At 42.1% G+C, this 14,115-nt stretch overlaps 1 protein-coding gene across 2 annotated transcripts in view; it reads left to right on the top strand.

Moving 5' to 3' along the window:
- Positions 1 to 333: 333 nt before the first annotated feature.
- Positions 334 to 14,115, top strand: part of LOC126095226 (protein PTOV1 homolog) — a 316,247-nt gene continuing 302,465 nt past the window's right edge. The window contains exon 1 of one of the 2 annotated variants that reach the window (XR_007521937.1): positions 334 to 447. The gene's annotated coding sequence lies outside the window, so the exon portion shown is untranslated. The remainder of the gene's footprint in view (positions 448 to 14,115) is intronic. The other variant, XR_007521939.1, reaches the window with a different exon arrangement.

Raw genomic sequence — 14,115 nt, 5'->3', positions numbered from 1 at the left:
CTACCGCCGCCCTTTTTCCGTCTCGCTAAGGGCGATGCGACTGGCAACCGGCGAAATTCCCCAGCCCCGTGTGGACAGCCACACCCACCCCGTGCGCCATAGCAGTGCGTCTATTTACCGCGCAGCTGACGTTCCGTAAATATTTCGTGCCCCAGCATTATCGACAGAATCTGTCCCGGAGCTCCAGGCCGAACGTCAGCGGAAAGAGCCGAAATCCATGGAACCGTCTCCCCGTGTGCTTTCGGTCTCTCAAGTGATCGATAAACCCCAGCTGCCGGCGCTGCCAGACTGCGCGACTCGCAGCTGTTCGGCTCGCTTCGGTGAGGTTCGGGACTGGAGCTCTGAAACGGCGGTGTAGCGAAGAGTGAGTGTTTCGCCTGTCGCGTCGAGGATAGGGTGATCTTCCGCCCGTATTAGGTTCGTTTAAGTTGCTGCAGAGAGCTACTTGTAAGTGCCAGAAAACTGTCGTTACTCTGCATGCGTAGCTATAGTGATTTATGAACGTGCCTGGTGTTGGCGCTGCTCTAACGCTTCTCTTTCCACTTCTGCGTTGAATCTCGTTGTTTGGTCACCTGTGGCTCTAGTTGTCAACCCTTAATTTCCTTTCACGCGATACTGGATTCGACCGTTCTAAAGCTAAAATGCCGTGTTTCGTATTACATCTTGCATGTTAAGAAAATGCCATGGTTATATAAACTTATGCTTCAAAAATCTGTCGACAGGACCGCGCTGTTGTGTAACTTGTAGTTAAAATCGGGAAATGTAACGCTGGTGTATAAACGTGTTTTCTACAATCTGTGTTTATTTACAGTTCCCAAACAAACAACTTTCTTAACCTTGGACATGATGATCCTAGGTTTTCATTTATGTAATAGTTATAAAATACCCCCCAAAAGAACAAATACGTCGTTTTATATGGTGCTAGCAACATTTGAATTCCTTGATGAAGGGGGCTACTGTTATAAACGGAAGATTTCTGTTCTATGAACATAGAAACCATTTTCTTTCTTTTACTTCGATCATGGTCATTTCACTTTTACGAAATTTATTCGCTGATGGCGAATTCTTTGACATCAACTGTACTAGGTAGAGAGACACCTGTTGGTGATAACACGAAAATTTCTGCTGGACCAGGACTCGAAATTGGATTTTCCGATCGATGGTCGTCTTAACCATTTTAACTATCCGTACGTGTTCCCTGGACCGATCCTAACCTGCATATGCCACACAGTCTACATTCCCGAATGCTCGCAATATTAGTTGGATTCCCGCAAAGGGAGAATGAAAATGTGTGTTCGACGTCGTTATTATTATTGTTGTTTTGTCCGCCTAGGCTTATAGCACTAATTACAAAATGTCTGTTCCTGCAGAGGTGCATGAAAGACGTTGCTGACGATCCACAGCTGTACGAAATATTACGCAATTTATTAACTGATTGCAAGTTCTTTGATATCAGCTGAATTAAGTAGAGAGATGCTACCTACTGGTGCTACATGAAAATTTACGCCAGAACGGGACTCGAACCCGGATTTCCCACTTGTCTCGAGCGGTCACTGTAACTACTCGGCTAGCCATGCACGCTTCCCAGATTGATTCGACCCTCCATAATTACGTCAATATGCCACACTGTCCACAGTCGCAACGTTAGGGTTCCCGTAATAGGGAGAATGACAGTCGTGTTCAACGTTATCATCACTGTTTTGCTCGAGCTCTGTTCCTTCTGACATGCAGACCTGTCTGAAGGGACAGGTATTGTAAAGTATAATTTTAATGTTTTGCTGTTACTTTCCACAGCCTTAGATGATCTCTATATGTAGACGCTGCTAAGATGTGAAACTGGTAAATACTGGTAAAAGAGGTCTTCTACGTATATCTGTTGGCTTTGTGGTGTTCATTGGTCTTTTCTGAGTGAGAATTACGTCTAAGCTAGGTGGAGAGAGCAACCGTAACATGCATTGTGCTTGGAACCAGCACTAGTACAGTGTCAGTCTTTGCTCTCAAGATGTGCAATAAATTATTCTTATAGTAATTCTTGTCGTTAGATGTTGAAGTTTCAAGTAGAAATACATCTGCTGCCTTATTAAGTGTTCAGCAGTAGTCAGCAGTTTTACATCTTAGCAGCGTCTAGATATAGAGATCTTGGAAACTGACATATGGCCAGGAGTGTGGTGTGCTGACCACATGTCCTTCTATATCTGCATCCAGTGACGCCTGTTGGTGAGGATGACATGGCGGCCGGTCGGTGCCTTTGGGCTTTCATGACCTGTTCAGGAGGAGTTTAGTTTAATTTTAGTTTAGTCCTATGTAATGTCAGTTATGCACGACAGCAACAGTGCAGTACCAAAATAACTCTTAGAATGTGTAGTAATTTTATCCTTCTTTTATCAGCATGTGTTAACGAAACCTAGATAAAAGTGCAGTGTGTAAGGGTATAAAAAAGCTGTTCACGAAATATACCGTACAAATAAGCGAAAGGAAAATGTGTTACATGGCATTTGTGATAACAAGCTGTATGAAATATTGTTCCAAATTATTCGCCGAATGATAATTTCATGACTAGCTGTTGTCAGTATAGATGTATTCAGTGCTCTTTTCTTACTGAAAAAATACCTAATATTATAAATCCATACTAACACTATAAATGCGAAAGTAACTCTGTTACACTTTCACGAATAAACCGTTGAACCGATTTTGTTAATATCTGGTATAGAAATGGCTTGAATGCTGAGGAAGAATGAAGGCTACTTTAGAAAGTGTGTAGTACAACATAATTACTTATTTGAAGAATACGACGCGAAATATGGAAAATAATTACTATTTGAAAAAGCTGTTTACTCCCTTCCTTTTGAACTCTATCACATTTATGAAAATGCTTTTATTGTTTGCTGTGTCCTACATAATACAATTCAGCTAATGAATACAATGCTTGCACTATCCTCTATGTCAGGGGATCCTAACATTTCTGAGACCATTACCCCTGAGTACAATCAGATAGTAGCTTACACCCCAATCACCATCAGCGCCTAACTAAAGTTTATAACGAAAAATAATTTTTTGAACAATTTCTTTTTTTAAATGATTAGAAGCAGATGATATTTAGTTTTTGTTGGTGTTTTCTTAAACTCCAGTTAATGTTAAGGTTTATGTCAAAAAAAGCTTTTTCATGGAGGTATGAAGCAATTCTCAGACCATTGCAAGTGTTACGTAAAATTACTTCTCTGAAAAGGAAGCTAACTGTCCATAGTGAGGTTTGACACTGTAATCTCCCTCCTTCCTAATTCCATATATGGTCCACATTAGTGTTTTATGAAGAACTGAGAGGAGCAAAGATTACAATAAACTTTTTAGTTTACTTAGCTTTTCACGTAGAGTTGGCTCCTTCTTGTCTGAGGCTCTGATTCTTGAAGCTGAAAATGTCACATTTTAGGTCCTCACGGTTGGATTGATCTAAATAAATTTGAATATTGTTGTTGCAGAATTTTTGTTTTTACATTAATACATTTTCTCACATTTTAGTATATCACATTGTCTTTTGATTTTTCACATTCACAAAGCCGAAATTACATTGTTCGCACAAAATACAAAAATACGTCTGATCACATCAGAGGCGTGCTTGCGACCCTCACACTCTGAGGAAATAACCATATTGTAAAGGACGGTGCATGAGTCGTGCTTGGGTAGCTCAGTTGGTAGAGCACTTGCCTGCGAAAGGCAAAGGTCCCGAGTTCGAGTCTCGGTCCGGCACACGGTTTTAATCTGCCAGAAAGTTTCATATCAGCGTACACTCCGCTGTAGAATGAAAATTTCATTCTAGAAACATCCCCTAGGCTGTGGCTAAGCCATGTCTTCGCAATATCCTTTCTTCCAGGAGTGCTAGTTCTGCAAGGTTCGCAGGAGGGCTTCTGCGAAGTTTGGAAGGTAGGAGACGAGGTACTGGCGGAATTAAAGCTGTGAGGACGGGGCGTGAGTCGTTGCTTGGGTAGCTCAGTTGGTAGAGCACTTGCCCGTGAAAGGCAAAGGTCCCGAGTTCGAGTCTGTCTGGCATACAGTTTTAATCTGCCAGGAAGTTTCATATTCTAAAGGGTTTACAATTTTTCTCACCAAATGAATTTCTACTAGTTTCTGTTACATTATTACTTTCGATTATTATTTCATAAATTAATCCAGAAATAAACATAGTAACCAGTACAGTATTTCGTACTTAATAACAGAAATTTTAAGTGTGCCAATAATTCGTAATTTCAAATGTACATTCAGAATTAGTAATTATCGATTACAACATCGAGACTAAAATATTTTATACAGTAATTCCTTTTAATAAATTTAGCTAGAAATATAACATACTGTATATAAAATTACATGAAAGTTTTCAGAAAACCAACTGAGATAATACTGAACTGCCCAAAGTTCGAAAAATAATACTGGTATCGACAACTACTGTTGAGGAAAGGTAATGCTAGAGGAGGATGTCCCGTTACAACACCCCTTGTTGCGAGAGGATGAAGATTTTCTGGGTCCTCAGTTATGAATCGACACTTCAGCTTAGTGGAGATGTGACCAAAAATAATGTATGCATCTGGGGGTCAGCAAATTCCCTTGAGATGACGCGGTTGCAGATACTCCCTAAAATTGAATGTTTTTTATGCCATACTCTGGCTGGAAGTTTATGGGTCTTTATTATCAAGTGAAGCAACTGCAACCGATGTTTCCCTTGAAGCGCTAGAACTATGGCTCTTTCCTCAATTGGAAGAAGCTGAATCACAGAACTTGATTTGGCAGCAAGATGGTGCGCTGCCTCACTGGCATAACTCAGTGTGTGATTGTGCCTGACCGCTGGATTGGCCACAAGGAGTTTGATGACAGGACTTGTTTTGTGTAACCTCCATGTTCACACACGGTATGAAGCCACGTGATTTTTACTTTTGCGGGTTCATAAAGGATCAAGTGTATGTGTCTCCGCTACCAGCTGATCTTCCCGACTAAAGTCGGAAATAGTATTGTTGTAGCGATTACTCCAGACACGCCGGCCGAAATGGCCGTGCGGTTAAAGGCGCTGCAGTCTGGAACCGCAAGACCGCTACGGTCGCAGATTCGAATCCTGCCCCGGGCATGAATGTTTGTGATGTCCTTAGGTTAGTTAGGTTTAACTAGTTCTAAGTTCTAGGGGACTAATGACCTCAGAAGTTGAGTCCCATAGTGCTCAGAGCCATTTGAACTCCAGACACGCTTGTCAAGGTTTCAGAAGAAGTCACCTATCGACTAGATGGATGACGAATGGTGCTCGGATTGTACTCTTCTAAGAAAAACTACTTGAGTTACTCTTTCATTTGATGTATTATTTCTATTGGTAAGTTGAGTATAATAAGTGATACAAAGCCTTAAAACCAATATACTCATTTTGAAACACCATGGTATTAGGCCTACCGTTTGTAAATCACTTGACTGCTGGACTTCTTACTTCTGAACTGGCAGAAACAGGGAGACTTCAAGCTGCCAACGCTTCGTGTCTGACCACTGCCACTACTAGCGGCTAATAATAATAATAATAATAATAATAATAATAGTAATAATAAGAACTATAAAGTGCCGGCCCTACAGCAGAGTAGTAACCATTATGCAGTTACTGTTGTGCTGTGAATTAGTTTGTTAATGTAGCGAATTAAATAATGAAGCAACTTCTGTTCCTTTTTGGGAACTACCTATCATTCGAAGAAAGCATTTCACGACACATTTAAACATATGTGATGTATGTGCTCAATCTAACTGTTTTAGATGCATGGTACCAAGTATGTATGTAGTTGGTGGACTACGTGACGAAGATAATCATACATTCCTTTACGAAGTTGTAACCTCCACAACACTCTCATGAGTTGATGCTAGTATTTGAAAATATGTAATTAGTGATATGTTATCAGCAGTGCAATATTACGGGATGATGACAGTATACTAATGTTTTAAAAATGATTTAGTTTCGTGACAGAAACACAATTGCACCCTTTTGTTTTTACCCCTCAGAATTATTACACTTTACCCCTCAGGGGGTAATCACCGCCAGGTTAGGAACCACTGCTCTACGTGTTTGATCCACACTTCCATAGTAATATCAAGCACAAGCCTGTCACATTTTTGCCACTGATCATCAAGCGTCGCTTAGAATTTCATTGTTGCGTTCAAATTTACGCGAACAGTTCCCACCCGCTTTTTTTTCCACTCGCCTCTGGGTGTGTGCATTGCCATCATTATTATTTTATCATCATCGACGTGCAAGTCAGCGAAGTGGAGTCAAATAAAAATACTTGCACCAAGCTCTCGAACGTACCAACAGTGTCTCCCGGCCAATAAAGCCATTGGCACATTTCATTTCATTTTACTGATACTCGAGCGCAGTCGTGGGTAAAAGCTATAATGCAATGCTTTTACAATCATCAATGTGTTTAATCCATGGCAATCCATACTCCCATACTAATATTATAAATGCGAAAGTATCTCCGCCTGTTATGTTTTCATTACTATACTGGTGAGCTGATGTGCATGAAATTTCCAGTGAGATGTCTTGAATCCTGATGAAGAAGGTAGGCTACTTTACAAGGTGTGTAGTATAAGATATTTATTGATTTGAAGAATATTAAGCAAATTAAGGAAAAATCTTTGAAAAAGCTGTTTACTCTTTCTCATTTGAACTTTATCAAAAAATGTTCAAATGTGTGTGAAATCTTATGGGACTTAACTGCTAAGGTCATCAGTCCCTACACTTACACACTACTTAACCTAAATATCCTAAGGACAAACACACACACCCCTGCCCGAGGGAGGACTCGAACCTCCGCCGGGACCAGCCGCACAGTCCATGACTGCAGCGCCTTAGACCTTTATCATATTTTTGAAAATGCTCTTATTGGTTGCTATGTTCTACGTAATGTGATTCAACGTAATCAGTATAATGCTTATTCAGTTCTCAGCGTGTTTACTCCATACTTCCGTGATAATACCAATATTATTAATTGCGAAAGTAACTCACTGTTACGGTTTCGCGACTCTACTGCTGAACCAGTTTCAGTAACGTTTGGTATGGAGAAAGCCTAAACCCTGAGGAAAACCATAGGCTACTTTAGAAAGTTATATCTTTTTGAGTACAATTAACATTTTTGAAAGTGGTGTATGTGTGTGGAATGGTGACGACGCTAGTGCGATTGTCGGTGATTCTTAGTGTCTATAGATTATTCCGTGAAACTGCAAATCCAATGTTATTGTGCGAGTGCTTCGCGATATTGATTTCCTACACCACCTGCCATAGCTGGAAAGTTCTGGTGGAGATAAACAATAAAATCGGGCGGTAAGCCCGAGAACCACATTTAAAAAGAGCTACAGTGACATTAAAAGAGACTCAAGCCCGTCGCATTTCAGCCGCTGAGCGTCACGGGTCTCTTAACAGTTTCCAAGACGTTTGAAGACTCACAGTGATGCCGTCATTTAATGGCTGTACGACAAACAGAGTCTTAACCTTACGTATGGATCTTGGGAGGCGTTTGGTGAGGCTGCGTTTCATTATGATCTATTAACTGACTATGTTAATCATAAATTAATGGTCATAGGGGGATGGATAAAAAATATAAGCACCATAATACATTAAAATGTGAGAGAGAAATGGTTGGTATGTGTTGCTGCAGTGGAAAAATAACCTTTACTGCTGCACGAATGTAATGAATCGAGACATTTTTTAAATACGGGGTGTATCAAAAGGAATCAACCGATTTTAAAAAATCATACCTTTTATGTTATTTGTGATATGTGCGTGAGGCCGGCCAGAGTGGCCGAGCGGTTCTAGGCGCTACAGTCTGAAACCGCGCGACCGCTATGGTCGCAGGTTCGAATCCTGCCTCGGGCATGGATGTGTGTGATGTCCTTAGGTTAGTTAAGTTTGAGTAATTCTAAGTCTAGCGGACTGATGACCTCAGAAGTTAAGTTCCATAGTGCTCAGAGCCATTTGAACCATTTGATATGTTCGTGAACAACATACTGTTGGATAGATCAAACTCCCGAGTTTTACACGGTTCGCACTAGGTAGCAGCAGCAGTGTGCGATCACTTCAGTTCTAGTAAAAATGGTGTCGGGGCAATACAAAGCGTTTTGTGTTCTATGTTTTGCGCAGTGCGGGTCAGTAATAACTGTTCAGCTGACTTTCGTACTAGGTATGGTGTGGATCCTCCTGCAGCACAGAACACTGGACGATGTCATGAACAGTTCTGAGAAATAGGCTGTTTTGTAAAGGCAAATCACCCGGCCGTCCCCGAGTGTCTGACACATATGTCGAACGCATCCGCCGTAGTTTCACAAGGAGTTCTCAGAAATCCGTTCGCCGTGCAGCTCGACAGCTGAACATGCCCCCGATGTCCGTCTGGCGAGTGTTGCGTCGACGTTTACACATGAAACCGTACAAAATTCAGCTTCAGCAAGTTCTTCGTGAAGGTGACAAGCAACAACGTGTGGAGTTGTGTAATTTCATTCTTGGCAAAACAGTTTTCTTCCACGCTTAGTGTTTAGTGACGAGGCAACATTATATTTAAATGGAAAAGTGAACTTTCATAAATGTGAGGATACGGGGTACAGAACAACCGCAAGACGTTGTACAGCATCAGAGTGACTCTCCAAAATTTAATGTGTTTTTTGCAGTTTCACGAAAAAAGATGTATGGTCCATATTTTTGCCGAGAACACTTTTACAGGAAGCACACTTCTCGATATGCTTAAGAACTTTCTTTTACCACAGTTGAGGACTGATTCGAACGACTTCATTTACCGTCAGGACGGGGCACCGGGAGTTTTTAAATCAAAGGGTTACTGGACGATGGCTCGGTCGCACTGGAGCAAATAATTCGGCCCTACATTACTGTCCTCGAAGGTCATTGGACCTGACTGTGTACGATTATTTCTTGTGAGGATTTATAAAAGACTCTGTTTATGTGCCTCCGTTACCAACAGCTATGAATGAACTGAGACGTCGCATAACAGCAGCTGTGGAAGCTGTAACTCAAGACATGCTCGCTGCAGTGTGGGACAATTTGAATACTGCACTGACATACGCCGTGCATCTCAATGGAGGCATACTGAACACCTATGAAGAGATATGAAAAAAAAACTTTTTGAGTTTCCCGTTTATCAAAAAACAAAATTCATTGTACATGTTTATTAGTTCCAGAAATACAGACGTGCCAAATCGAACGATTCTTTTGGATACACCTTGAATAATTAGTAAATGAAATGCATGTTCTCAGATTCCACACACAGTAAAGTAACAGAAACACATTCATTATGTACCTACATACCGGTCTGCGTACATTTTTACGCGTACCTGTCTATAAACACAAACATATCGTAAAATTACTAGCTTGCTTACTCGCCATCACTCACCGTAACAAAACTACTGGAACGGGAGCGAAGAAGCGAGTAACAGCTAGTTTAACTACATTGTAATTAACACTGCCTAGTATTATAACAGTTTCCAGACTGACATCAGTTCATGACCTCTGTAGTCTTCATACCGTCTTACTTTACTCCTGGTAACAATAGCAATACAGTAAAGCAAAAGTGTGCACCATCCATAGCTGGAAACAACTGCAATAGAGGGCCAACCAGTTTAACGAACGTCAGATTGCTGACGGTAGAAAGCTGGAATGGAGCTGTTGTAAGTGTGATAATGAGATTCATTTGCAAAAACCCACGTTCACATTCACTAGTAGGAATAGGAACTCATGTCACTGCATTGAGAAGAGGCAGAAGGCATGCTGGTATTTTCTTCTCCATCAAATAATCGGCAAGTACTCTAAGTATCCATATCTCCAGAAAGCCAAAACGACGACGTAAGGTTTCACCAAATGTTATTCCACGATTTTAAGAACAAGTCGATAAGTCCGACATTTCCACACGTCCAGAGATAGCAGTATCCTCTGTCCGCAGAAGACGATTCTCCATTCTCTGTTTTAGACAGTCAATAAATCTGCTGGGCTAAATACGTCTGCTTTTTGTTCCAGTTTCCAGTGTAATTCCCCTGTTGTTCAGCTCCTCTACTGGTTTGAGAGCTTCACAGTAATGAGACCGGCTGTGTTTTTCACGTATTGTGCAGTATGATGAATAATAATATTAATACACGAATTCCCAGAATGTAAAATGCGGCTCACGTCACCTCCTTTAAGTTCTTACAAATCAGTTTCGGTCGCAAAATCAACTGGTCGCTGTGACTGAGGGGCTCAGTCTGGAACCGCGCGACCGCTACGGTCGCAGTTTCGAATCCTGCCTCGGGGATGGATGTGAGTGATGTCCTTAGATTAGTTAGGTTTAAGTAGTTCTAAGTTCTAGGGGACTGATGACCTCAGATGTTAAAGTTCCATAGAGCTCAGAGCCATTTGAGCCATCCCAAAATCACTGAAATATTGATTCTTTGCACCAAGTAGTATTTGGATAGAAGCTTGACGTGCGGAGCTTCCTTTGAGTTTAAATGTTTTTTCCGCAAAGAAAAAATCTCTTCTTTTCTTGAATCTCATGAAGATAATACAGTACAGTAGCCCAAGGCAATGTTCATGCCTAGTTTATATCTTTCTACGCTGATATTTTCTACTCCTTTGCAAACTTTGCATCCAAGTTGTTTGTCAGAAACGATTAACCACTCATTTTTCTCACAAAATGAAGTTCAACAGTCTGCACGATCATTTCACTTGCTATCGTACACATGTTTGTTCGCTGGGTTCAGTGACTGGAACAAGTAAAATTGTTTGTTATTTTGCTGCACATCTTACCTTAACACCTAAGGCACAATCGACAATCAGAGGCCAGTCAAATACTCGTGTGGCTCGCATTTCTCAGCCGTATTTGATAATAGTATGTATCTAGCAACTAACAGCCGAAGCAAAAAGTCAACTGACTGTAAGAGTTTCTTTAGAGTGTACTTTTACCTGCTTAGTAGCAAACTACACTACTGGCCATTTAAGTTGCTGCACCAAGAAGAAATGTAGATGATAAACAGATATTCATTGGACAAATATATTATACTAGAACTGACATGTGATTACATTTTCACACAATTTGGGTGCATAGATCCTGAGAAATCAGTACCCAGAACAACCAACTCTGGCCGTAATAACGGCCTTGATACGCCTCGGCATTGAGTCAAACAGAGCTTAGATGGCGTGTACAGGTACAGCTGCCCATGCAGCTTCAAGACGATACCACAGTTCATCAAGAGTAGTGACTGGCGTATTGTGAAGAGCCAGTTGCTCGGCCACCATTGACCAGACGTTTTCAATTGGTGAGAGATCTGGAGAATGTGCTGGCCAGGGCAGCAGTCGAACATTTTCTGTATCCAGAAAGGCCAGTACAGGACCTTAAACATGCGGTCGTGCATTATCCTGCTGAAATGTAGGGTTTCGCAGGGATCGAATGAAGGGTAGAGCTATGGGTCATAACACATCAGAAATGTAACGTCCACTGCTCAAACTGCCGTCATTGCGAACAAAAGGTGACGGAGACGTGTAACCAATGGCACCCTATACCAGCACGCCAGGTGATAACGCCAGTATGGCGATGACGAATACACGCTTCCAATGTGCGTTCACCGCGATGTCGCCAAACACGGATGCGACCATCGTGATGCTGTAAACAGAACCTGGATTCATCCGAAAAAATGAGGTTTTGCCATTCGTGCACCCAGGTTCGTCGTTGAGTACAACATCGCAGGCGTTCCCGTCTGTGATGCAGCGTCAAGGGTAACCGCAGCCATGGTCTCCGAGCTGATAGTCCATGCTGTTGCAAACGTTGTCGAACTGTTCGTGCAGATGGTTGTTGTCTTTTAAACGTCCCCGTCTGTTGACTCAGGGATCGAGACGTGGCTGCACGATCCGTTACAGCCATGCGGATAAGATGCCTGTCATCTCGACTGCTAGTGATACGATGCCATTGGAATCCAGCAAGGCGTTCCGTATTACCCTCCTGAACCCACCGATTGCATATTCTGCTAACAGTCATTGAATCTCGACCAACGTGAGCAGCAATGTCGCGATACGATAAACCGCAATCGCGATAGGCTACAATCCGACCTTTATCAAAGTCGGAAACGTGATAGTACGCATTTCTCCTCCTTACACGAGGCATCACAACGTTTCACCAGGCAACGGCGGTCAGCTGCTGTTTGTGTATGAGAAATCGGTTGGAAACTTTCCTCATGTCAGCATGTTGTAGGTGTCACCATCGGCGCCAACCTTGTGTGAATGCTCTGAAAAGCTAATCTTTTGTGTATCACAGCATCTTCTTTCTGCCGGAAAGATAGATTAGAGGCCATAAGGGGGGGGGGGGTGTTCATTGTAGCTGACAATTTTTGTCCTTCCTTCCTTAATCTATTTTGTAAGATAAGTCGTAGGGGCAGTATTGCCTCACGTGTTCCAACATTCCTACGGAATCCAAACTGATCTTCCCCGAGGTTGGCTTCTACCAGTTTTTCCATTCGTCTGTAAAGAATTCGTGTTAGTATTTTGCAGCTGTGACTTATTAAACTGATAGTTCGGTAATTTTCACATCTGTCAACACCTGCTTTCTTTGGGATTGGAATTACTATATTCTTCTTAAGCAGCTGTCTTTTAGGTATCCGATGTGCTATCATATTGACTTTACTCCACATGTTCTGGTCACTCACAATTGCTTGTAGCTCGCTGTCTAATTGTCTGCTATCTCTTCCTATCTGAAAAATGAGTCATCTGAGAACGACATGATCAGCGAAACTTTCTTCTCCACATTCACAGATTGCTATGTTACTACATCCCACTCGATGTAAATGTTTGGGCTATGGACAGTGACCTAGTAATAGGTGCACCATATCTCGAGCAGGGGGCGATGTCGCGCAGTTTGGGACTGTTCCAGATGTTGGAAATATGCTGTAGTCACGCCTTGCAGTGGTCCTAGGGTCCCAGTCAGTGGCAACTGACCCTTAACATAGACAAATGTAATGTATTGCGAATACATAGAAAGAAGGATCCTTTGTTGTATGATTATATGATAGCGGAACAAACACTGGTAGCAGTTACTTCTGTAAAATATCTGGGAATATGCGTGCGGAACGATTTGAAGTGGAATGATCATATAAAGTTAATTGTTGGTAAGGCTGGTGCCAGGTTGAGGTACATTGGGACAGGCCTTAGAAAATGTAGTCCATCAACAAAGGAGGTGGCTTACAACACACTCGTTCGACGTATACTTGAGTATTGCTCATCAGTGTGGGATCCGTACCAGGTCGGATTGACAGAGGAGATAGAGAAGATCCAAAGAAGAGCGGCGCGTTTCGTCACAGGGTTATTTGGTAACCGTGATAGTGTTACAGAGATGTTTAGCAAATTCAAGTGGCAGACTCTGCAATAGAGGCGCTCTTCATCGCGGTGTAGCTTGCTGTCCAGGTTTCGAGAGGGTGTGTTGGAACAGGGAAGGGAGGAAATGACAGTGGCACGTAAAGTGCCCTCCGGCACGCACCGTTGGGTGGCTTGCGGAGTATAAATGTAGATGTAGATTAACGAAATGATGGACACACCATAATAAAACTGACATATAAAGGTACAAGTGAGGCTGAAATGAATTTTTCTTTACTGAATAGTTTATGTAAAATCGTTTGAGAAAGTTTGCGGTTTGTGCGCCTCAATTCTGCATCGCCGACCGGCTGAAAAGTGGCCAACACTGTTGGCCTCCCCTTCCAAACAAACGAATGAACTCGCCCAGTCACTGCGCATCGGGCACTACCATGCTGCGAGGACAGTACAGGAGTGTAATTTTCCTATTCTGTAACAAAGATATGTACAGAGACGGTGATATTTCAAGATATGCTTAATTCTAGTTGACGTTAGTGAACTCGGCCGTCAGTTAACAGTAAGCAAACTTAATAACTTACGTCGGGAGCAGATGGGTAAATAGCGAGGCCACAGCCGGGTTAGAGGACGTGAGAAGGGGATGCTTTATTGATCGTCTTCCAGTACTGACAGCCCATGGGCGTTGCCGATTCGTATCAATCAGATGCTACGATTTACATTGTAAATAGAAGTAACATGGATTCGTGAATGCCCGTTGCAGAGACGGTCTTCAAACCTTC

This window comes from Schistocerca cancellata, chromosome 8 (genome assembly GCF_023864275.1).
Source record: "Schistocerca cancellata isolate TAMUIC-IGC-003103 chromosome 8, iqSchCanc2.1, whole genome shotgun sequence".
Lineage (NCBI taxonomy): Eukaryota > Metazoa > Arthropoda > Insecta > Orthoptera > Acrididae > Schistocerca > Schistocerca cancellata.
This window is presented reverse-complemented; position numbering and strand designations above follow the sequence as displayed.